Source organism: Arvicanthis niloticus, chromosome 14, assembly GCF_011762505.2.
Source record: "Arvicanthis niloticus isolate mArvNil1 chromosome 14, mArvNil1.pat.X, whole genome shotgun sequence".
Taxonomy (NCBI): Eukaryota; Metazoa; Chordata; class Mammalia; order Rodentia; family Muridae; genus Arvicanthis; species Arvicanthis niloticus.
In genome coordinates, this window is record NC_047671.1 from 34,879,992 (window position 1) to 34,905,792 (window position 25,801).

Consider the following 25,801-nt stretch of genomic DNA (forward strand, 5'->3'; position numbering starts at 1 on the left):
TGTGCAATAAGGTTAAGCAAGTGACTTTAGAGAGTGAAGTGTAGATCTGATGTGGCAATCACTGATTCCTTGGTAGTAGGAATTTAACTCTTAGAGATGCTCATACCAAGCCAAATAGTTGGGTTCCCATCTTTGCTTATATAGAGAGTGTCGATTTATGTTCCAAGGGACTGGGTGGAAGTCAATTGAGGGATTTCTGGGAAAGAACTTTTCCCCTAATTACCTAAATTAATTAACAAATAAAGTTGAGCATCCTTACTCGGTGTGTGTGTGTGTGCAGATTCAGGTAGATCTCTCTGAGTTCAAGACCAGTCTTGTCAAAAACACAGAGTTTCTGGCTAGTTGGGGACACATAGTGACATCTATTCTCAAAACCAAAACAAACCAACCAACTAAATACATAAAATCTTTTAGAATTAACTTTTTTTTTCTGTCTGGAAACTGCTGTGAGAGAATGTGATGGCTGGAGCTCCAGCAGCCTTCCTGGGACTCTGGGGCCAAGCCAGCATATCGAACATGTTTTATCACAAGAAAGAGAAGGAAGTGATCTTCTCATGTTACCAAGTGCTGTATTCACCATCCTGGCACAAGACTTACAGGCATGTGCTAACAACACCTAGGCTTACTCGACTGTCCTGATGCTTCAGTGCCCTTTGCCCTCCCTACTGTACAACCCATCTTCAGACTAGCCTCCAGGGATCCGCAGGATGCTAAGGGCAGCGGGCTGGCCAGTGGGAGTCAGACATAGTGTTCTTGCCACTTCAGTTCGGGTATCACCTAATTAAGCAATATTGCTAGAAGACTGCAGGGCTAGAGCTGGTAGTCTGGCTTTGCGTTAGCCAGTGGCTGGGGGAGACAGTGAGTGGGAGCAGTCTTGAGTGGAGTGGCTCTCTATACTCTCTAGCTAGCAAAGGCAATTCACAGATGGTGTTGAAGGCCAAGGGTTTTGTGTGTGGATACTCCCAGTCCTGGCCCCCACCCCACCCCTTAGAAAATCATTGCTGGACTGAATGGGGCAGCTGAGCAGTACACCCACCCCTCACAAGGTTTATAACTTTCTTTTCTTTTTCTTTTCTTCCATCCTTTTTGCTCCTCCATCTCTCCTTCCTTTGTTCCTCTCTCCTCCTCCCTTTCTTTTTCTCTCTTTCTTTCTTTCTTTCTTTCTTTCTTTCTTTCTTTCTTTCCTTCTTTCTTTTTCTTTCCCTCACCATCCCTCTCCTCTCTTCTCTCCCTTCCCCCTTCCTTTCCTTTTTCTTCTGTCCTGAGGATCAAACCCACAGCTTTTCAAGGCTAGGCAAGACCTCACCATAACCAGCTTCTTCTCCAGCTCTCCTTATTTACAGCTTAATTACAGAATTAACTAATTTTTTTTCAGTACTTAAAATCTTAAATGTCTGCTAGAGTGGAGAGATAGTGAGCTTCCATCTGCAATCTCCCAGACTCTTGTGAGAGTCTCATGTATTGTGACTCTTATGTCTCATGTTCTTTCTACCTCTATGCCTCCCTCCACCCTGCTGGAATACCTTAAAACAAACTCAAAATATTAAAATAACTACTTAGGGTTGATTAAGCTCAACACACCAGGGATTAGTAGGATATCCACGTGTGCCTCTACTCTTTTATTTTTAAATGTATCTTTTGAATTATTTATTTATTTTATATGTGTGAATGTTTTCCCTGCAAGTATGTAGGTATACTATGTGCATGCCTGGTAAAAGTGGAGGTCAGGGGAGAGCATCAGTTTTCTTGGGACTAGAGCTGCAGAGGGTTGTGAGTCTGCTGGAAACTGAACCTAGGGGCTGAGTGTTCTTAAATACTGAGACATCTCTGCAGTTCCCAGTGTGTCTCTAGTTTTGAAAATCCTCACTAATCAGAACATTTAATATCAGCCACACACAGCTTTCCCCTGCCCCTGAGTTTATTTCAACAGCTTCTCAGGAGACCTGGAGAGATGCCTTCCGACCCCTCCTTTAACAGAAGGCAGGGTACTGAGCAGTATGGCCCTGGGTTTCAGTGTGAGCCACAGACCCCTTAGCAGCCAGTGAGGGCGCCTAGTGTTCTGTTGCCAGTCAGAGGAACAATCGGAAACGATGAAGCTTGGCTTGGAAAATGAAGAGTTTTGTAGTTCCCAAGGTCAGTAGATCCAGGTTTTAAAATAGTGTTTGTTTTTGCTATGGCCTCACTTTTCAAAAATTCTTCCCATAATGACCCTGTTCAATCATGTTCACTTCTAAACAGCCATGTCTAGTGACACTTCTTATAAAATGGAAGGTCTTGGCTCTATTGCCATAAAAGGGATTCTAGACCCTAGGATCACTAAGCAAATGAAAGATTTCATCCCTCTAAAAATGGCTTAATCCCTTGTCCCAGGGTGGAGATATTGAAAGGCAGATGCTCAGGGGGGATTGTCAATGTGTCAGAGTTTTAAGGGACCTGCTAGTCACCTTTCCTTCTAAGCATGAGCTTTAACCTAAGATTATTTTCTCCCCTGTAAGAAGCCTGACTATAAAGTCAGGCAAACTTTAAAAAATCTTTCCCCATTACTTACCTTCATTTCGTTCTCACATAGGATCTTGTGTAGCTCCTGCAGACCTTCAGTTTAGACAGAAGATAACCTTGATTTCGAATCCTTCCCTCTCTGCCTCTTGGGAGATGGGATTACAGGCATGGTCCACTATATTTGGTTTTGTTCTGTGTAAGGATTTAAACCCACATCTTGGTGCATGAAGGCAAATATTCTACCAACTGAGCTACATCCCCTAGACCACACTTGAACATTCTTTCCAAAAATGACGTACGAACATCTGCCTTCATGTATGTTTGTGTGTCACCTGTGTGCCTGGTACCTGTGGAGGATGTTGGGTCCCCTAGTAGAACTAGAGTTGCATGTAGGTGTTAGGGACTGAAGCCAGGTCCTCCGTGAGAGCAGCGAGCACTCTAAGCTCTGAGCCATCTCTTCAGATTTTACTTTTCTTTTTTTTCTTATCTAATCAGTTTTTTTATCTTTATTGAATATTTTGTTTACATTTCAGATGCCATCCCTTTTTCCCATTTCTCCTCCCTAGAAAACCCCTATCCCATCCCCCCAATTCCTTTTTGTTTTTATACTATTTTTTTATGTTAATCAAAGGCTTTATAAGTTTGGTAATGCTCAATAACAAGATGCCCACACAATCAGAAGTGTTACCCAATACTCAACCTAGATATACCAACTACCTTTGACTGGTGGAGACACGCGAACATCTGCCTCCATGTTCCCCCACCCTCTCTCTATTGTCACCTAGCTCCTCCTCTCCTTCTCCTCCTCCCCTCCTTATTCCTTCTCTTCCTCTCCTTACTCCTCCCACCTTAGTTCCTCCTACATATCACTCTTCCTGTTAAAATAAAACTTTTCTCTCAAAATACAATTAGAGATAACTACCAATTTGGGTCAGTAAAGTACAAGATAGACCTAATACCCAGTCGATCATTTTGTTGACTAACCAGAATCTCTGTCATCTCTCCTAACTAAAACACTTAGTTCTGAACCTGGCTTTTTTTCTTGGCTTTAGGATGAATGTCATCTGAAAACCATCCTCTCAAATCTTTTCTCTCAAAGTAAATAGCTGGGATTGGCTATGAGACTGTAAGTCTCCAACCCTGTCAGAAATCCAGAATGACTGAGTTAACTGAAATTATGGGAAGTACAAAGCATAGCTTCTAAAACTTAGCCAATTTATAGAGACCGCTGAACACCTGGACAGTCCCTATACTACAAAATGTTGGAGCATCTGATCTTCCGCCTTCTGGCCCAGGATCATCTGACAGACCTAGTGATGCAAAATTATTAAGGGCTGATCACTCTGTCTTGGCAGATATAATCAGTCGACTATTCCACAAGTGTGTTCTTTTCTGGACAGTAATTTGTCTGTAGATGAAAAGAGGCAATTCTTGCCTAGTGGCTGTCTCACCACAACTGGACTAACACCAAAGATGCTCAGTTTCTTCTTAGAATCCAAGACAGGAAGCTGTCAGGAGCAGATAGGTCTCTAATCAAAATGAACATTAATACAGAAATGTTTGTAACGTCAATTTTGTGGACTTCTAATGTTTTGAAAACCAACTATCCATGTAAGGCAATCTGGACTGCTGTCTATTAACTCCTCTCAGCTATTTCTAAATAAAATATAGAAAACACCCTAACAATAAACTCAGAGCCATGAATTTGCTATAGGCCCTTAACTCACAGGCTAATCATCTCAAATCAGTTAGAATAGTTAAAGAAGGACTGGGTCTAAGCCTTGTATTCCTAAATGTGTGATTAGGCACAATGCTTATGAGAGTAACAGTATTAATCTCACTTTTATATTAATAAGAAGCTCATACCAATGAAAACCTTAAATTTGAAATCAAAGTAAATCTTGTACCGTTTAAGAAATTATAACTTCATCTTAATAACAATTATACATATTTCTACCAATAGGTTATGGCTATGCAATAAATCCTAGCTAATCCTCTCTGTTCCACCAAAACTACTACTTTTCCCTAGAAAGACAGCCCAATATTAACCACAGTCCCCAAGCCCAGGGAATAGAGGCGCCGACTCTTCATTAACTTCTTCAAGCTGATTATGGGCGTTGAGATATTAGAAGAGGGGCAGGGGGAAGAGTAAATTGATAAGCCTCTGACACTGCATCCAGCTAGAATTCTAGGACATCAGAGGTTCAAGCAGGTCTGCTCAGCTTGCTTGATGAGTAGATACACTGAGGCTGTGTATTCTGCAATATACAACTCTCAAAACAAATTTTAGTATCAAGATAATTGTTTGTTTAAATTCTGGAATCTAGTCTTCTGGTGGCCTGCCTCTGTCATGTCTTATCCATATAATTGTGGGAGTTTTTATGAGGGTGTGCTCCCACCATCCTCCCATTCCAGCCTCACTGCTCTCCAATTCCCCAACACTAGGGAATCCAAACTTCCAGGCACCAAAGCCCTCCACTTCCACTGATGCCTAACCCCTTACCAAATCCCCCTTACTCCAATTACTATGAGGGTATGCTCCCATCATCCTCCCATTCCTGCCTCCATGCTCTTGAAATTCCCCAACACTAGGGAATCCAAATTTTTAGGCACAAGGCCGTCCACTTCCACTGATGTCTGGCAAGACCACCCTCAGCTACCTATACAGGTAGAGTCATGAGTCCCTCCCTTTGTGTTCTCGGGCTGGAGATTTTAGAATGGCTACTCCAGCTTGTTTCTTAGGATCATTTGCTTGAAAAATTGTTTTCCAGCCTTTCACTCTAAGGCAAAATATGTCTTTGTCACTGAGGTGGGTTTCCTGTATGCAGCAAAATGCTGGGTCCTGTTTATGAATCCAGTCGGTTAGCTTATGTGTTTTAATTGGGGAACTGAGTCAATTGATGTTAAGAGATATTAAGGAACAGTGATTGTTGTCTCTTGTTATTTTTGATAGTAGAGGTGGAATTATCTTTTTGTGGCTATCTTCTTTTGGATTTGTTGGAAGAGGATTACTTTCTTGCTCTTTCTAGGGTATAATTTCCCTCCTTGTATTGGAGCTTTCCTGTTATTATCCTTTGTAATGCTGGGTTTGTGGAAAGATATTGTGTAAATTTGGTTTTGTTGTAGAATATCTTGGTTTCTCCATCTATGGTAATGGAGAGTTTTGCTGGGTATAGTAGCCTGGGCTGGCATTTGTGTTCTCTTAGGGTCTGTATGACATCTGTCCAGCATCTTCTAGCTTTTATAGTATCTGGTGAGAAGTCTGTTGTAATTCTGATAGGTCTGCCTTTACATGTTACTTGGCCTTTTTCTCTTACTGCATTTAATATTCTTTCTTTGTTTTGTGCACTTGGTGTTTGGATTATTATGTGACGGGAGGTATTTCTTTTCTGGTCTAGTCTATTTGGCATTCTATAGACATTTTGTATGTTTATGGACATCTCTTTCTTTAGATTAGGGAAGTTTTCTTCTATAATTTTGTTGAAGATATTTATTGGCCCTTTAAGTTGGGAATCTTCACTCTCATCTATACCTATTATCCTTAGGTTTGGTCTTCTCATTGTGTCCTAGATTTCCTGGATGTTTTGTGTGAAGAACTTTTTACATTTTGCATTTTCTTTGACAGTTGTGTCAATATTTTCTATGGTATCTTCTGCACATGAGATTCTCTCTTCTATCTCTTGTATTCTGTTGGTGATGCTTGCATCTATGACTCCTGATTTCTTTCCTAGGTTTTCTATCTCAAGGGTAGTCTCCCTTTGTGATTTCTTTATTGTTTCTACTTCCATTTTTATGTCCTAGATGGTTTTGTTCAATTCCTTCACCAGTTTGGTTGTTTTGTTTTGTAATTCTTTAAGGGATTTTTGTGTTTCGTCTTTAAGGGCTGCTACCTGTTTGCCTGTGTTCTTCTCAAATTCTTTGAGAGTGTTATTTATGTCCTTCTTAAAGTCCTCTATCATCATCATTAGAAGTGATTTTAAATCTGAATCTTGCTTTCCTAGTGATATGGGGAATTCAGGACTTTCTAGTGTGGGAGAACTAGGTTCTAATGATGCCAAGTACCCTGGGTTGCTGATGCTTATATTCTTGCACTTGCCTTTTGCTATCTGGATCTCCTTAGTGCTACCTGCCCTGTCTCTGACTGGAGCCTGTCTTTCTTATTATTTTGGTTGTATCATAACTGTGTGGGGTGGGTGTTACTACTGGGGTTAGAGCTGGGGCCCAAGATCTGCTCAGTGCTTAGGCGCAGACCAGAAGGAACCAGTGCTCTGGGCCAGGAGTGACTTTCTGGGTCCTAGTGGGTCCCAGTTACTCCCTGTTTGGGGCTGGTGTTGCTTTCTCCTTACTTAAGATACTACCCCGGTTAGAGCTCCTGGAAGGCCCACTTCCTCTAGGATCTGTGGGATTGGGGGCAGAGCTGCCACCCAGAGTCTGTTCAGTCCAGACTCTACTTTTCATTGAGTGATTGTGGAGAGTCAAAAGGCTTGAGATAGGACATTCGCAGTATGCAAGGATGGAGCTTCAGTGTCTGTCCTTGAAGGAGCAGATAAGCCAGTCCAAGCGTGGTGACCTCACAAATAGTGACTTGAAGCACAGAAGGAAGCTGACTGTAACTCTTAAGGATACAATTACATACATGCTGCCCGAGACACATAAGTACTGATCGCAAAACTCCATGAGTTTTTCAAACAATGAGTTAAAAGTTTAATATTTAAAAGCTGCAGAATGTAGCTGAGGGCTAAAGGATATCTTTTATGATGCTTCTAGGGAACTTATGGAACAGGTATTTCAAGGCTGCAACAAAGAATGCAGGTTTAATATATTTCTAAGGTTCTGTATCATTGACATTGGGCAAAGTCTTGGGAAATTATTTGTTTCAAAGAAATAATGACGTAGAGACTCAAACATGGTGGTGTGTAATTATAATCCCAGAACATTTAGCACTTGGGAGCTGAGATAGGAGAATCATGAGTTCAAGGCCAGCCTGGATTACATAGCAAGCAATCAAACTAGCCTGGGTTATAGTGTAACACCCTGGTCCAAAACCAGACAGACAAAATATATAAAATGAAGTTATACATCAAAATTGAGTTTTGCCGTGATTATGAGGTGAACTTTTACACTTGAATATAGATTGCCTAAACATAACATAGTAATAAAGAAAACAGAGTTATCTCAATAATGTAAACTTGTCTGACAAATACAATCACAGAAAGTTCTTACTGAAACAGGAATAGAATTTCCTGGAGCTGACAAAAGGCATCTACTGTAAGCCTCACACTTAACCCAACATCAGGAGCTCTCCTTGTGAAAACAGCAACCAAACATTAATTTTACCCAGCCTCATACAAGCATCCTTCTCTAATGCAGTTAAGGTAGAAGGAAGTAAGAACTCAGAATGTTTAAAGTTTGGCTAGTAATGAAACTATCTTTATTCCTAGAAATCAAGCCTAGAAGAAAATAACCAGTAGATAACAAATGATGAGTCATTGGATGTCAAAATAAGTGTATAAAACTGAACTGCACTTCTTCCCTGAGGCTGGGGAGTGCTCCCTGGCAATCATTTAGCATAGAGGAGGTACTGGGTTTGGTTCCCAGCAATGCAAGGGTGAATGAATAAAGAATACATTGATACATTGATACATCATAAAACATAAAAGCTCTATGAGTAAATTTCAGAAAACATGTATTAAAACTGTGAAGATTTATTTAAGAACATTAGCAGAGTCTTAAATCATACACCATGTTGTTGGGCTAGAAAGTCCAATATCACTAAGGGTACAGTTCTCCAAGTCAATATTTAGATATAACATGATTATTAAAAAGCCCCAAGTTTTATTTTGTGTGAAGTGATGAGATGATTCTAACAAATCACAGGACCAAAGGAGAATCTTTTTAACATATATGGCTATTTATAAGGCATAATAATTGAAGTTAAGGATAGGGAAATTGTACAATAGAATAGAGAATCAAAAAAAACCACCAATACTTATCTGATTGAACTTCTATAACAAAATGCTACAGACTGTGAGGATTAGCCAGCATGCATTCTCCTACTTCTGGAGGCATGACGGTCCAGGATCAAGATGACAACTAATTTGGTTAACTCCCTTGTTTAGGAGTGTCTACCTCCTCACTAAGTCTTCTTGTAACAGACAGGAATCTCCCTTCCTCTTCTTATGGAACCCCATCTTCATGACCTCATAGAATCTTAATTACTTCCCAAGAGGCTATGACTTCAAAGCAGGGACTGGGGAGAGCTACATTTCGGTGAACCACATGTGCCTACATATAGTTAGACATAAAGGAAGATAGTACAATTCAAGGACTCTCAAACAGGATGTGGAGAAAACTGAATATTCACATGGCCCACAAAACTGAGTCTGCGCCTTCTACTCCACATGAAAGTGAATTCCAGTGGATGAAAAGCAAATGTGGAAGGAAAATGATAAAAACTCTTAACAATATTCTAGACTCTCTTTATAAACTGGGGTTAGGAAAACGTTTCTATAGTAATACGTAATAACAAACAAGATATTATATAACAAATAATAAATATTAATAAATAAGACAATACACAAACTATATAGACAAAGATTGAAAAATTAAACTACATTAGAGCTAAGAACCATGTCCATCAAAATTCGTTATAAAGCTAGTGAAAGGACAAGAGTGGATATTTGCAATAAAAATGGAAATAAGTAACCCAAACATCTAGCACCATAACCTAGCATTGAAAGTTAAAATCAGAAAGGTCTATCTTTTAAACATTTTTAAAAGTTATTTCTATTGTACGTTCATTGGGGTTTCACTTGCATGGATGTGTGTGCGAGGGTGTCGGATCCCCTGGAACTGGAGTGACAGACAGTTGTGAGCTGCCATGTAGGTGCTGGGAATTGAACCTAAGTCATTTGGAAAAGCTGCCAGTATTCTCAACCACGGAGCTATCTCTCCAGCCTAGAAGGGTCTGTCTTATTGACACCCAAATTGAAAAACACAAAAACAAAACAAAACAAAACAAAACAAAACAAAACAAAACAAAACAAAACAAACAAAAGCCTGACAATAGGAAACGCTGGCAGAGGTGTGGACAGTTTCTGCATTTAAATATGGCTACCTAGAGAGTTAATCCTGACATGCACTAAACCACAGTGATGATCTAGTAAACCCATGCTCTAGTAAATCCACTCCCTGCTGGGCCTAGAAAACATCTAGAGCGTGTGCCAGGAGAAACTGTTCACAGCCCTCTAAGTCGATAGAACGGGAAAGAATCCAACTGTGGACCAGGAAAGCATTCGACAATACAGAGGTGACCATGGATGAATTATAGCTGCATTAGCAGAAGAGAGAGACTCTCAGAAACATGGTACAGGGGGAGCAAGGACAATATGCATACGGCTTCATGCATGTAAGACATGAATATTCACATCTTTTTAAAATTTAAATATAAGTTCACAAATAAAAACACATGTTGTGATTTCCTTACCAACAAGGCAAGGAACTCTAAAAGTAGTTTCAAGCTCCAGACTGGATCCTGGAATTTAAGGTTCATAAGATGAAATGGCTGGTTCTTTATGCTACATGTTCACTGTTATCACTCTTCAAATGCTACAACTATTTTCAATATTCTTTTGCATCCATTCAGTGGGTTAAGTATTTTTTTTTTTTAAAGGAAACACGACCTCTGAAGCAATCTTTTCATTGATTAATCTAATCTGATTTTTATGAGAAAAATTTCCTATAGAAATCGTTTCCAGACATTAATATTGGAGTAGAAGCAAAAAAAAATAATAATAATAAATCCTCATTATCCCAAATAACATGACAGAAAATCTTCAAAGAGGAACTTCAGGCAGAGGCACAGAGAGAATAAAATAACCACCCGCCTTAAACGAAGCCAACTCTTACTAGTTTGGAAAAGGCGCAAAAGAGACACACATCCCCCTGGCTGACATTGCCTTTAACTCCAGTGATAAGGCTGTAAATTCTCTTCCAAGGCCTGGAGTTTAGTGTAAACACTCCAAGAGCCTGCAGGACCACAGAGAGAGAAAGAAATGGCTTGGCTCTGGCTGCCTTTCCTCTGGGGTGGGGGTAGGTGATGTTCATTATCAACTGTTGAATCATAAACCTGAACCCTGGGTACCTTGTAAAGAGCAAAGGCTGGGCATGTCTGGCACTAGGAGAAAGGATGAGTCGCAGAGACCGACTGTTCTGGGGTCGGATCCAGCTCCCACCCCGGGCTGGGGATCTGTTACTGTTACTAGACCTGGCCACCCAAGTACCCTGGGTCCTCCATCTGCACTTTCTGCCTCTTAGGAGTTGGGGCTGCTGATGCTGGCTTTCCTGCGCCTGCATCTACCCAGTCTCCCAGAATGGACGCATGTAACATGACACAACTGGCACTAAACTGCGCGGGGAATGAGGTTGATGGATATATATTCCCACGTTCACACGAGAGAAAAGGGGACATCTCGCAATCAAGCAACCTTGATATCCACAATAAAAATGAACAGCCTCCAATGCAGGAGGACTGTGCAGCCTGCGGGAGAGCTGGAGGCTTGCAGCTCCGCCCACCCAATCCTGAAACTTCTCAGGTGGTAGTTGGCAGTAACAGACCAGTCACAGCGCTTAAAGCTGACAGATATGTGTTGTGTTTGTTTGGAGGGGGAAAGATCCCATTCTACTGTTACCGATTCATGGTGTATTGGTTTAATTACTTTCTTTTATATTAAAATAAAAGATTTAGAAAAGGTTTGTGCAGCTCCTTGGTACTGTAAACTGATACAAGCTAAAAATCAATTTAATTGGAATGTAATTTGCATATAGTAAAATACACTTTTAGTGTATGAGCTGGACTTGAATGTTTGTACCTATAGTGTCCCTGGTCTGTTCTCCTTTCCTGTCACTGTTCTTTCTTGTCACCCACCCCAGACAGTCTCCAATCTGTTTTCTGTCTATTGATTGGTTTTATTCTTACTTGAATTCCAGATAAACAGAGTTTACTAATATACATACATGTGTCTATAGTTTATTACTTTTTATGTATGTATGAGCGTGTTTGTACTTGTGAGTATGCTTGCAGAGGCAGAAGGCTGTTTGAGATTCTTTAGAGCCACATGACCCACCCACATACAATATTGCTGGGTGTTAGGCACTGACCTGGGGCACCATAAAGAGCACTGTGTGAGCTTAACCACTGAGCCATCTCTCCAGGCCCTGGATTTTTAATTCAGGATTCCCCCCTCCCCCATTAACTTCCATGTGGCTCTCATTCTGTTGGTCAAGAGTTTATTTTATTCCCCTTCTCTCAATCTGGCTTGGGTCTAAAACCAGAAAAAAGCAAAGGACTGCTAAATTGTTATGTTATGTTATGTTACATTATATGTTTTATAGAAGCCATCTCTACCACATCCGTGCCACACACACTCACTGGACAAGTTAACTTATGAACTGCAAGTGTCAGCTCTTGGGGGAGGGTGACAAGAGTCATTTACCAGGCTCACAAGTAGAATGAGAAATGAAAACTCTGACATGCTAGCCAATTATAAAAGAGAAAAAAAAAAAAAAAAAAGTGAAATCCTGCCAACTGGAAGCACCTATGACAGCTTCCTCTGGTCCAGTTACTAGGTTGGGGCCACAGGATATAGCAGCTGCTCTCACCATGTTTGAACTGCCCTTGGAGAGGTGTGGGCATTCGGGTGGCATGGTGGCACTTTGTGGATTTGAGATCACGTTAGCTCAGATAGAGCAGAAGATTCTTCCTGGTGGAAGGCTGCTGTTCCACTCTTCAGGGCAAAGCCCCTAATGTACGAGGCAGCTGAGGAACCCAGGGGCTGACCTGGCATAATATTGCTCTGTTTCCTACATCTTCTAGACCATGAGCTTTGGAAGCTTTCCAAGCTGCAGGTCACATGATCACTGGACTTTCTTTACTATGGCAGAAAATGAGAATGCAGACTGGGTTTTTTTGTGCCTTCTATTTTTGTTACCTACCATATCTATTTTAATGGCAATTAAACTCCCCTGCCCTCCCTTATCTCTGCTGGCTAATGTATTTAATTCCGCTGCCCCTGAAGGGAATAATCCCCCCTCTAAAGCCTGGGCAGTATTAAAGATCCATGAATGCTTAATCAGAGCAAACAGAGGATTTGGTTTGTATAAACTGCAAAAAGCTTGTGTCTTTCATGTCCAGAGAACAGGACTGAAAGAAGATGATGATAAATCACTTCAAGAAACAGCATAATGTAAATATTGTATGTTTATTTAAAACTTCATACGATCATTTGTCTAAGTGCTACAGGCCAACTTCAGAAAGTGACTTGCCGTAATGAGGCTTGGAGGTGAGCAGCAGTGGAGGTTGACATGACACAATGCCTCCTCCAGCTACTCAAAGGTATGAGGTTGCAAGTCGTCCAAAACCATGCAAGAGGATAATAAAACAGCAGCATAAACCACTGAGATATACAACATTACCACTGTTTTTAAAAAGTGTGTGTGTGTGTGTGTGTGTGGCGTACATCTGTGTGCCTGTGGGTGAGTGTGGGCATGCATGTATAAGACCAGGCATGTGGTCCAAGGACAACCTTGGGTATTGGTCCACGCCTTCCAGTCTTGAGATGGGATTTCTTGTTGATGGTTATATTCACCAGGCTACGTGATCTACTAGCTTCCTGAAACTTCTGTTGCCTGCCTTCCATCTTGATGTAAGAGGGCTAGGATTACAGACACATACTACCAAGTCTGCCTCTAAGAGGATTCTGGGGCTCTGACTATAAACAATTCACTAACCCACCTCCCACCCACCCCCGCTCCAGCCCGAGTGATTTTAAAGAGAATAAAAGTATATGATTCTTTGGTTCTCTTTCTAGAGGTGTAAGCCCATATTAAGTAGAGGTCAGTCTGCGCTCTTTGAGATTAGAAAGAAGGAAGGAAGGAAGGAAGGAAGGAAGGAAGGAAAAAGGAAGGAAGGAAGGAAAGAAGGAAGGGGGGATGGTTTTAAAGGAGAGAGAGAAGTAGTACGTGCTGGGGAGGGGGTGTGGTTGCTGGATAGGTGGCCTGTAAGGATTCAGAGCTGGGCAGGTTCTGTCTTTAGAGTGCTAGGGTGAGTAGGGTTGGATGAGGGTGTTGCCCCGACTTTAATTCTGGAGACAAGTTTTCCAAGAAAGAATGAGCTCAATTATTCTCCAAGGAGGTTTTAGTAAGGAAGATATATAAATTTCTCTCTTCCCATGTTGCCTTAAAACGAAGATACACAAAGCCAGAGGAAATCCTTGTTCTAGAAACTTGCACTGTCTTTGAAGGGGCACACCATTCTCTCTTAGAACTCCACAGAACTGGGCTGCCACCGTTTACTTTCCTCATATGCATGAGCTGTCATGAGCACAGCCTACCAGATCTCACATTAAACCTGAGGACCACAAGCAGCAGCATTGATAGCAGCAGCTAGACCATGAGCTGTAGAGTTTGACCTGCGGCTAGAGTTCACAAATTGTTTCACAGCATCCCACCACCCACTGACATGCAGGTGGATTTTTTTTTTTTTTTTTTTTTGCCTTTGCTGATGCGTTTGATTGGAAGGAGGGGAAGAAAACCCGATGAACTTTCCACCCCCTTATAACCCAATACAGAAAGTGGCAGAAAGTTAATTTTGCCATGGAGATACCATTCAATATTATTCTATATGCTCATAGCTTCTAAAGAAAGAAAGAGGAAACACCCATTGAAAAAGAATTGGGTTTCTTAGCAGTTAGGAGAGCTGATCCTTGGGAAGAAAATAGATACAAAAATATGCAATACAACCTCAACAGAAAGTCTTACACTTGGTTACTAAACAGTTCAACAAAACCCACTGGTGCTGTGTTCAGTGAGCTGTCCTGCTATCAAATAGTCTGTCTAAATCAGAGAAGGTGAGGACATTTTAAAGCTATCCAATAGCCTGTATGGAGGTGCATTGCTCCTTCCTTTTCTACCAGAGAATGTCACCAAGTGTGTATGTGTGTGTGTGTGTGTGTGTGTGTGTGTTTGTGTGTATGTGCATTTGTATGAGTGTGGGTGTTGCTTGTCTTATCTGTAAATTTAGGTTATAGGTAAGGCTTTAAAAGGCATCTTCTTCAGTTGAGATCAGTGTAGTATTAATGATAATTGGGTTTAATGGAACACTTTCAGAGGTAGTTAAGAGTGCTTACTGCTCAATCATAAAGACCTAAGTTCATGTTTTAGTCTTTATGTAACACACACACACACACACACACACACACACACACACACACACACGGAGTAATCTTAAAAGCATAAAAAGGCCCGAAGAGGCTACATTGCCAAGCTTCTGCCTTTGAAACCTGTAATCCAGTAAATCAGGATTAAAAATAAATGGAGCGAACTTATTGCCATAAAAGATAATAATAAACTTTTAATAAACTTTATCTAGATATGATCAAGGTCATACAAGTCCTTGTGGAAATAATACTGGAAAAACATAAGAGAGAAGCTCACTTCCGGGAGAGAAAATTGGTGGCATAGAGAAGACAGAACTTGCTGGAAGGAGAAGGGGAAAGGGGGCGGGGGTGAGGGTGAGGGGGGTTGGAATGAACTTCCAAAGCTGTACTGGGCCCCACCCCCACCCATGAAGACATTTACTGAGCTCTTACTACATGCCAGGCACTATCCTTATTTAGGAGGCACTGTGGGGTAGAGCTCTGAGAAAGCAGGCATAATTCTTGCCCCTACAAAGAAAAACGAATGATAAACATGTCAGCTTTCTTCACTAGACTCATTTGAGGTCCTGCATTAGATGTGTTTCATAAGGACAACTGTCCATTCATCTTCCTTCTTCTCTCCCCTGGGTGATCCTCACTGTCACCGGGGAGAGACCTCCTGGACTGCCTACCCTCCCCCTTTGGGGGAACGTTTCATGAATCCTTGGAATCACACTGAAAGATTTGAGAAGGCTGGACTGTTTCTCATACGGAATGTAATGCATTGCAGCAGGACACCAAGTCACAGCATGTAGTACGATTACCAGAAGCCATCTTGATGTGGGAAGGAAGGGCTTTCCCAGCCATCCCAGTACCAGGGCAGTGTGCCTGGAAGCCCTGACTCAGCAAAGATTCTGGCCCTATTCCTTTAAAGTTATTTTCATTTACCTTTTCTTCACTTTTCTATTTGAGAAATATGGAATACACTATTGAGGGTTTTTTGTTTTGTTTTTCTGTTTGTCTTTTTTTCTTTTTAATGAAAAGTTTATTCCTTAATTTTCCCATTGAGTGACCCGTAGTACTTCTTGTAAATTCTTTAACTTTTTGCGGCCTCTGGTCTTTCATTTGAGAAACATGGATAATCACTGTGCCTGTTTCAATTAGATTGACATAGAGATTTGTGAATGAGTGCACATCCAAAGCCAAGCACAGATGAAGGCCTCTATTATTTTACGTGTTGACAAAGTAGTTGTAAATACAAGTCCTTGCCCTCGTGAAGACGTTATAGCTTACAGGCATCATAGGTCAGGGGTAAGGGGCATCATCTGGAAAGCCCCATATGTAGAAAGTTCTAGCAGACCACAAGTGGAGGGGAGCAGTAGATGTTGGGAAATCTAGACAAAGACTGAAAGAGAGCCAGAGGTCACTCCCTGTTAAGGGACCAAGTCTAAGCCCCAGAACTGCATCCTGTTTTTCAACCCCACTGTTGCAGCCCGAGCTGCCCTACATTTGGGGGCCAAAATGTCACAGGCCGCTCTGTCAGTTATTTTTGTCAAATAATAAACTGCCGAACTGCCAAAAGCCTTGGGGACTAACTTGTTAGCCCGCACTGCCCAAGCAGCTCCGGTCCACGGGTCGGGGTTCAGCAAAAGAGAGAGTGAGGACGGACTCGAAGAATAGAGACCAGAGAGAGTGTGATTCAATCCCATTTATTCTTCAGTCTCTCTTCTTCTCTCCAAGTCCCTAGTTCCTAGTTCCTAGTCCCTAGTTCCTAGTCCCTAGTGCCTCCAAGTTCCAAGTTCTTTCTCCAAGTGCTAAGTGCCTAATGTCTAATAATTCTTCTTCCGAGTTCTCTAGTCCAAGTGTCTTCTTCCTCAATGCCTAATTCCTACTCCAAGTTGTACTCTAAGTTGTACTCTCTAACCTAATTCCTAGTTCCAAGTTGTACTCCAAGTTGTTCTCTTCCGAGTGTCTAATGTCTACTCCTACTCCTAGTGTCTGAATCTCTGTTACTCCAAATTGTTCTGAACTCTCCTGTCTGCCTCTCGCCTTTTATATATCTCACTTCTAAGCCACGCCTCTAAGTCACACCTTTAATCATGCCCTTAGGTCTTGTTTCTAAATCTGATCTCTAAGTCATGCCCTTAAGTCACACACCTTTAAGTCTCACACACCCAAGGGAAAATCCAGGGTATCTAAAACAAGATGTTATCAGAGTATGCTCAGCTGTTGCAGGCTAATGTAATCAAGTCTCTTATCAGGGTATATGGCTCAAGATGGCTGCAAGGATGATATCTGCCTTCTGTTGGCTCCCCACACCCCACACTTGAGTCTTTTGCATGTCTGGTTTCTTCCTCGCCCCTAATGTCTCTAGTGATGGTATAAAATGCAGACGCTTCTATATATTTCCTTGGAATTTTTGGGAAGGCTAAAGAGACAGACTCTTAAATGAGCTTCAAAGAATAAACTTCCCACTGTTTGTCGCAGTATTGGCTCCTGAGCTAGGAGGAAGAGAAAGTTGCCATGGGAATGGAAGGATTCTGCTCCTAAGAGCCCCCATAATTAGGACAACTGTGAACCAGCACAGTGAGTGTTGTGTAGTTTCTTTGGCCTTGGGCCTCTATTGTCTTGATGACAACGATATACCCAGAACCTGGACCAGGAAAACCCTGGGTCAGTTTGATGCCCAGTCAGGCTATAGAAAAGCAGATGTTCTGAGTTCTAAGGTATCCTCAGAATGAATTTGGGTTCAAGTAGGCTTACTGGTAGAAAGAGATAATTCCTTGATACAAATCAAAACATCCAAATCATTCCACATGGCAGAGTCTGTTAGCAGCCTTGTTCGTAATCTGCTATGCTCAGAACGGCTTCTAAGAAAACACTCATTGGTCTGAATTATAAATATGTTAAGTTTAGTATCTGTATTACTAGGCCAAATGTAAGCAGTTTGCCCATATGGAATTTTTCTTAGTCTGAAAGTCGGTTAATCCTGTCATTGTCCATGGGGTTGCTCCAGGGTGCCACAGCTACTATTATATACCTAAGCTTAGAAGGAACTTAAGTACCAGAAACCTTCTGCTCACACAGCCGAATCAGTGGACAGTGGGTGAACTAGGACAGCTAAGGATGAGAATGGGTCAGGGATATCTAAGGGAGGGATTGATGATCTTCTGTACATCGTGGCTTTGTCCTTTGCTGTGTCCACCCTGGAAACTATCCATATACATAAACTACAGTCCCTACTCTTTTGAAGAAATGAAGCAAGAGACAGGCAGAGAGGAAAGGTCTCCCAGAAGAGGAGAGAAAAGGAAGAGTCTTGAAGACTTTCTGCTCTGCTACAAGTTATATGTTGTTGGTAACCCTGGTTAGGAGAAATGTATAGAATATACCCTATCCCTCACTAAGTTACTCAAGTCCTCCAAAGTTGCAAACTTATGACACTCTCCTGGAACCATAGCATGTAGGAAGGAGGGTCCTGCAGAAGGGTGGCAAGTTAAATCCAGTTTGAACTCAATCCCAGTCTCCAAAAGAAAACCCACTGCAGATGGAGGAGCCACTGTTTCACTGCGTGCCGGGTACCTTTTATCATTTCCCAGCTGCTAAGGGTTTCTTTGCCCATGATGTCTGTCTTTCTACATCTATTCACAATTTAATTTTAAGACTGCTCAGAATATTTCTCCTCTTGAAGTCCTACCCTAGCTGAAAATCGACTCACCTTCCCACCAAGATCAAGAAAATTAAGACCACAGTTCCCTTAGATTCTGACCCTTGATGAAATGTGTAGTCCACAAGTTGTCCTTCCAGCTGGACTGGGGGTCTCTTAGAAGAGGGTTTTTTTTTCTGAAAGTAAAGTCTCTGCTGTCAGTGAATTAATTACTTCATAGTTTTCAACTTGAGCACCAGTCTCTGAGGCAGATCAGATGGTAGAGTTGAGATTCATACTGAGCCCACATGGATCTCCTTAGCACCTGTTAACCTTCTGTCGATGTGACAGACGCCCCTCCCCCCTCCAGTAACTTATTGTTGTTGTATCAAAGTGCCTACCACATGGTCTCTTGGCTCTGTTGTTTCTGGGCCTTTGGTGAAGCTGAATTGTCATGGCAGAACCATGAAGAGTCAAGCTGTTGCCCTCACAGTAGCCAGGAGGGTGGAGAAGGATAGAGGGAAGGAAGGAAGCCAGAAATTAGATATATACTTCCAAGGCCTACCCCACTACCGTGGACCCACTTCCTCTAATAGGTCCCACCTACTAAGGATTATACCATTTCCCAATAATGGCCTTTGATCCAATCAGAACTCATACAATCCAATCTTCTTCCAAGGGCTAAATACCTTTGAACACTGCCCCCTTGGAGTCTACATCTTAATACCTGAACTTTGGGGATAGCTCAGATCCAAACCTTAACTGCACATTTGACCACAACATTATAGCATTTTAGCACATTCAGTATCCACCCTTCAGCCCCCCAAAATAAATAATTTTTATCAGTGAGTATGGCAATGAATTCCAGGAAGGTTTTTGGTCTGGTCTTACCATCTCAATAATCACATGCTTAGGCTGGATTTGAATGGGCTCCTCTGTTAGAATAAAGGCCCTAAGGGCACAGATCCCAAAAGCCTGGAATGTGGAAACTACTCTATCAGTAGGTATCTGTCCATCCTACCTGGATAAGCGTTGGGACTTTGAGTGGGTAAAATCTGTGACAGCTCACTGTTGGCATTTCCCTATGATCTATGTGGCTTCCCAGACTCCATAGCTGGAGCTTTGAGTTTTCTTAAATGATTTTTACTTTGTTTGAAAATGTCTTTCCACACATAGTAATGGGGTGAGGGGACGTACACAAATAAGAAATCCTGCTGGCAGGTGTTTAATGGTGCCACAGTTATAGAGCCAAGAGCTCATTCTCATATCTTTAAAACGTCCAGGCCCTTGTGGGCTTGTTATTGTTTCTCCAGTTCTATTAATGGACTTCCTCCCCTGGTCCCTGCAATGTATGGTACTGCATGGCCTGTGTTATGAAAACACTAACAGGCTCTATTTTGGAAAATTCTCTTCTCTTTCAGATTTGACATTGCATATTTGATCAGAACTAATTATAATTATATATATATATAATTATATATATATATATATTTATATATTGCCAGCTACTTGTTTCAGTTACTCAAAGTGGCTGGTGTCTAGAGAAAGGTCTGTTTGTGAGTTAAAATCTTTTGAAACACAGAACCTATTCCATTCCTGAAAACCAGCTCCAAAAGTCTGTTTGCTTTGCCTCTTCAAAGTGGTCAAATGCAGCTGAAAAGTGTTTCAAAGAAAACCCCACAGCTGTCTGTCATCCCTGGGCTTGTTGAACACAAGAGACCCACAACTCCTGGCTCAGCTTTGAACATCATTGACAGCCCATGCAGAACATGCAGATTTCCAAAGCAGTAGTTAGTAGTCGATAGAAGGAATAATGTGTATCCATAGCTAAAACTTTACCTATTACAAAAGAGTCTACAAATAAAAGCAAATGTATCTTCTATACCAGCCCCCCCACCCCTCTGATTTCCCTTTCTTGTTTTAGTCAAACTCCTGTGATAATACCCCAGGCCTGCAAGGAGCATGCGCATTACATGGTTGGTAGCCTACTTTCTGTGTTTTCTTCACTACACACTGTATCTCAGAGATGGCACATGTTGACATATATAGTTCTACAGAATTTTTAATGGGTGCTTAATATTCCATAACAGACTTGACAAAGTCCCATTTGACTTGAATGCCCAGGTTGTTTCTGCTGTATAGGCAATGCTTCAATGAAATCTCTGTTCCCAGGGAGGACTTAGGGCAATGGTTCTCAACCTTCCTAATGCTTTGACCCTTTAATACAGCTAATGTTGCAGTGACCCCAACCATAAAATTATTTTCAGTGCTACTTTATAACTGTAAGTGTGCTATCATTATGAGCCATAATGCAAATCTCTGTTTTCCCATGATCTTAAGGTCACTCCCATGAAGAGTCATTTGCCTTCCAAAGGGGTCATGACCCACAGGTTGAGAACCACTGAGTTAAGACAGGCCAACTGAGCATTTGCTTCTAATGCAGCAGAAGGAAGTATCTCAAGGGTCAAGTATAGTAATCTGGGTATGCTTTTGTGTGCAGGCCAGGTGGGTACCTACCATACCAGCATGATTTTAAAACACAAGCAAACAAAAAGCATTCACCTTTCTTCTTTAAACCCCAGAAGCATGTAGTAGCTGTTGTTGTAGTCAGGAGTTTCCATTCTTGGATAGACTTTATTGGAAAGGGTAATGAACCTTGGCACAGTCCTTATTTCTCTCATTTTGTTTTCTCTGAGTGTCATGCAAAAATCAGAATGTCTCTACTCGTTACCCGAGACCATTTTTATGTGCTGTTAGGCATATTTCCAATAGTAAAAATAAATAAATAAATAAATAAATAAATAGCGGGTTATTCTAGCATTTTAAAATTTTAAATCTCAATGAAATATCCTTGTTTAAAACACTGAAGCAGAATCTAGACAAGCCTCTAAATCTTGAATTACTAAATACAGAAAATATAAGGCAGAGGGGAATAAATTAAGCTGCACCACGAAGAATCAGCCAAACCAGAAGATGGGTGCTCTCCAAGACAAGCTGCCTAGCATTTTCCAATAAATCACACTCTCACACAGGAGAAAAGACTGCAGGCTCTGCTACAATATAAGAAATTTACAAGCAATAACCCAATACAAGCTGAATTCTGAATTCGATACAAAGTGTCTATAAACAAACACTTTCTGAAGCACTGGGGGAATTTAAGTACTGCCTGAGAGTGACCAATTAGTTTTGTCAAGTAAGATAAAGACCTGGGATGGTTTAATCCTTAAACAGAGATGCAGTGTTTATTAAGTGAATGATATGATTGATGTCTGGGATTTAGAATATTCTAAAACAAATCAGCACACCTAGTGAATTATTGAGGCTAGGTGGTGGGGACATAGGGTTCCGCAACACTTTTTATTTTGGGGTCTTACATTAATTCTCTAGGGCTGTCCTTGCAAAGTAGCAGAGGCCATGTGTATTAGGCAGAAGAAACTAACCTTCTTACAATCGTACTGGGAGTCCAAGAACATGGTGCTGGCCTGGCTGGCTTCTTGCTTAGCTGCTCTGGTTTGAGGATGCCCAATCCTATGTCTCCAGTCTCCATGTCTTCCTTGGAGAATGCCTGGGGCCTAATCTCCTCTTATAAACAGACCAATCACATGAATTAGAAGTTACCCCACCAACTCCATTTAATCCCAATTGCCTCCTTAAACCCCCAAATACACTCTAAATGCGCTCACCTTTTAGGTTCTGAGGCTTAAGATTTCAACATGAACTTCGTAGGGTACACAGTTCAGCCAGGACAGTACCTGTAAATGTTTCCATGCAAACAAAGGTCATGAGTAAAAGACGTTAGCTTTTGAAGGATACAGTTTCTTACAGGCAGCTCATCCGCTGATGCAGGAAGCAATGTCAGGTGAGCCCAATCCTCTACTCCCAACAGATCCTGCAAGCTACTGACCCCCAACTGGAAAAGGCTGATTTATTTGTTTCAGTTATTTGATAAGCCTGACAACCTGAAACTCTAAGGACCCACTTTAGAAGGATTATACATTTTATGAGTGAAAAGATCTCTCCAACCTTGGAAACTGTTTACATTCCTGGAGAGGAGAGCACTAAGCTGTTCCCTAGAAAATGAGGTTGCAGGGGGATGGGTCTGGTGATTAAAGCACATAGAAGCTGGTGGTTTAGCTCCTGTTTCCTCTAAACTTGAATAGAGTTCTTTACCCACCCCACCTGATCCATGATTTTCCACCACCAACTGTTCTTATGAATTTTATACTGAATAAAAAAAAAAAAATGATCCTAGCCTTCCAGGAGCTAGGGATCAAAGAGTGCAGAAAGACACCTTTGTCGTCATTCTCATAATCTCCTGGTGTGGTTTTGGGCAAAATTATTTTCACAATGTTTTATTAAGAGCCATGATCTAGCCAGGTGAAGTGGGATGCCTGCTTTTTAATTCCAGCATCTGGGAAGCAGAGGCAGGCTGAGCTCTATGAATATAAAGCCAGTCAAGACTGGATAGTAAGACACCAGCTCAAACCAAAGCAAGGAAGCAAGTAACCACCCAACCAAAGGCAAGGTTCAGCACTCCCATTTCAAAATATATATATATATATTTGCCTAAAATATGGAAAAGATAAATCAATTATACATATAAAATTGTTCACAGTAATGGTTATATTCTTTAAAAACTGGAAGCAATAAATATAGCTTATAATATAGTACCTTGAACTGCTAAAATTTTTATGACTATTGAGGGAGAACAGCATGAGGGAAAACTATGAAATGTTTTCTTATATAAATATCTTAAATTCTGGCAAAAGTGGGAAAACATAGACTCAGAATATAGGAATATTCAGACAAAGACTTGTGGATATATATATGTGTGTATATATATATACATACATATATATAAATTATTTATATATATATTTATATTATTTATATAAATTATATATATATATAATTTATTTGTATATATATACAAATATATATATAATTTATTTGTTACTACACAGCAAATGATTATAAATCAACAACAATAACATTCATAATCTGATAAGTTGATAAGGAAGAAAGAGTGAGCATAGGTGATTGACAGACAGAGGAACCCCACACGCCCTCAAAAACCAACACCAAGAACTCCGAGCTAGAGAGGCACTTCCCACAGCTACAACGTGATGTCAAGTCTCACCCATCCGTTCTCGAAGACTGAGCAAAGGGCTTGAAGAAGGAGGAGTTGTAAAGTGAGTGTGGGGGCCCATATCTGTAATTCCAGCACTCAGGAGAAGACAGAAGATCTCAAGTTCTAGCCCAGACTAAGCCACATAGTGAGACCCTGTCTTAAAAACACAAAACGACAGCAACTGAGATGGAAGAAATGTTGGTGTCAGTAAGGATGGCTATGACCCTCACAGAACACGGCATCTAGGAAACTAAAACCATGCACATTTCATTTCCCTCGGAGGTCCTGCTGCCAGCAACTCTAGAGAGGAACCCAGATGGTGCAAATGGATGTGAGCACCTGGGTCGTCTTGCAGCCTCCATGCAAACAGTATTGTGTTTGCTGGCGTGAGTGATGTGGTAAGTAAAGGGGAAAGTTAAGAAGATTAATTACATAACAAAAACCTATGTGCGGAAAATTACCTGTGCTTGCCCATCCTGTGTGAAAGGACACAGGCTGGATTGCTGGCACTGGATGTCTGGGGATTGAGACTGACAAAGGAGAGTCAGACAGGCATTAAGCTTTGATTCTGTGCTATCCTATATGCTGAAGCATTTAAACATCACGTACTGCTTTGGCAGTCTGAAATCTCAAAGGGAGGATTATGAAAACTTTATAAGATCGTGGGAAATGTTTAAAAAACTAATAGGAGACACAAATTTGAATTTGAAAAAATAGAATTCATACACCCAAAGGGAACTACATGTATCAGTATTATGGTAGTTTGTAATGTGATTCCCCCCCCCCCAGTACATAAAGTGGATTTTCACCATTTTAATACAATTAGAATTGGACATGGTGGTGCTTGATTACAATCCTAGCACTCAGTTGTCTGAAGCAGAAGGGCCACTGGTTCCCAGACAGTCTGGTTATTTAGCAAGAACCTATTATACTAAAAAACAAATTCAAATAAAAATAAAATGATTATACAAACATTCTTGGTTGACTACCCCCCCCCCCAATAATAATAAATCGACCTGTTCATCTTGCCATGGGCCAATGATGAGCAAATCAGATTGAGATGGATTTGAGCGCTAACCCAAAACCTCGGCCCTGGATTTATGATGACCCCAAAGTCAGGGAAAGTTTTCAAAGGCAGACATCCTAGTTAGGCATCTCAGAACCATCCTAACCGAACATCCAGAGAGTCAGCTCTTTCCTATGACAATTCTGAAAACCACCCAGTTTCTTCCTGCCTCAAACCTCTGCTGGACACGATGGTGTTTTAGAAGAGCCCCAGAAGGTACACACCCCTTGATCTGCCACAGTCCAGGGTTTGGACATGTGTTATTTGAAGTGTTCTGTGCTGACCATCAGCTCTCTCTTGTAAATGAAGAAAAGAAAAGTGTGTCTGTGTGTGTGGGGGGGGTTGTTTTAGCACCTCAAAATTCTTGGGGTTGAGATACACACCCTGGTAGAGAGTGAGTTGGAAGGGCACAGAGATGGACAGGGGTTTAGGGTCCCAAGGCCACACAGTCACAGCCAGGAAAGAAACTGGAATTTTGTTCCCAGCACAGTAGAACATATTCCCTTCACTAATTGTTCTTCAGGCTTGCAGGAGTTCTTTTGCTTCTTTGAATGGTTTAACGCCTTTCTAACCCATGGCCACTCAAACATGGCGTTTTCTCTATCTAGAAAGCCCATTCTCCCGCTCCTGTCTTCTGGCCAGAGGCAATGCATCCTTCATTTCTCAGTTGAAATGCCACTTGAAATGACAGTGGGTAAGCCTAATTATAGTCAGGGTCATGCCCTATCAAATACTTTTAAATCTCCTCCTACTTTTCCTTGGTGGCACATAATGGGAGAGACAAGTCGACAGCATGTATGCTACCACTTCATCTTCAGGATTCAGTAGAACCTAGATTTAAAAAAAAAAAGATTTAATTATTTACTATGTACACAGTGGTCTGCTCGAATGTGTGCCTGCACACCAGAAGAGAGCACCAGATTTCATTAAAGATAGTTATGAGCCATCATGTGGTTGCTGGGAATTGAACTCAGGACCTCTGGAAGAGAAGGCAGTGCTCTTAACCTCTGAGCCATCTCTCCAGCCTCCAGAACCTAGATTTTTTTTTTTTTAAACAATAAGTGTAAAAATTAAAATTAGGCAACCTAACAGTTTCTTTGATCAAAGTTGGTAAAGGCCTAGAAACTTTACAGTTGAAAGAGATTGGGCATCCACCTTGGCTAATGTCACTTGGTTTACTGATGAGAGATGGCTCCGCCGAGACATCACGTGCCCAGCTTCACTGTGCTGCACCCTAAGGACCTGTTCTGGTCCTGGAGGTGGACCTC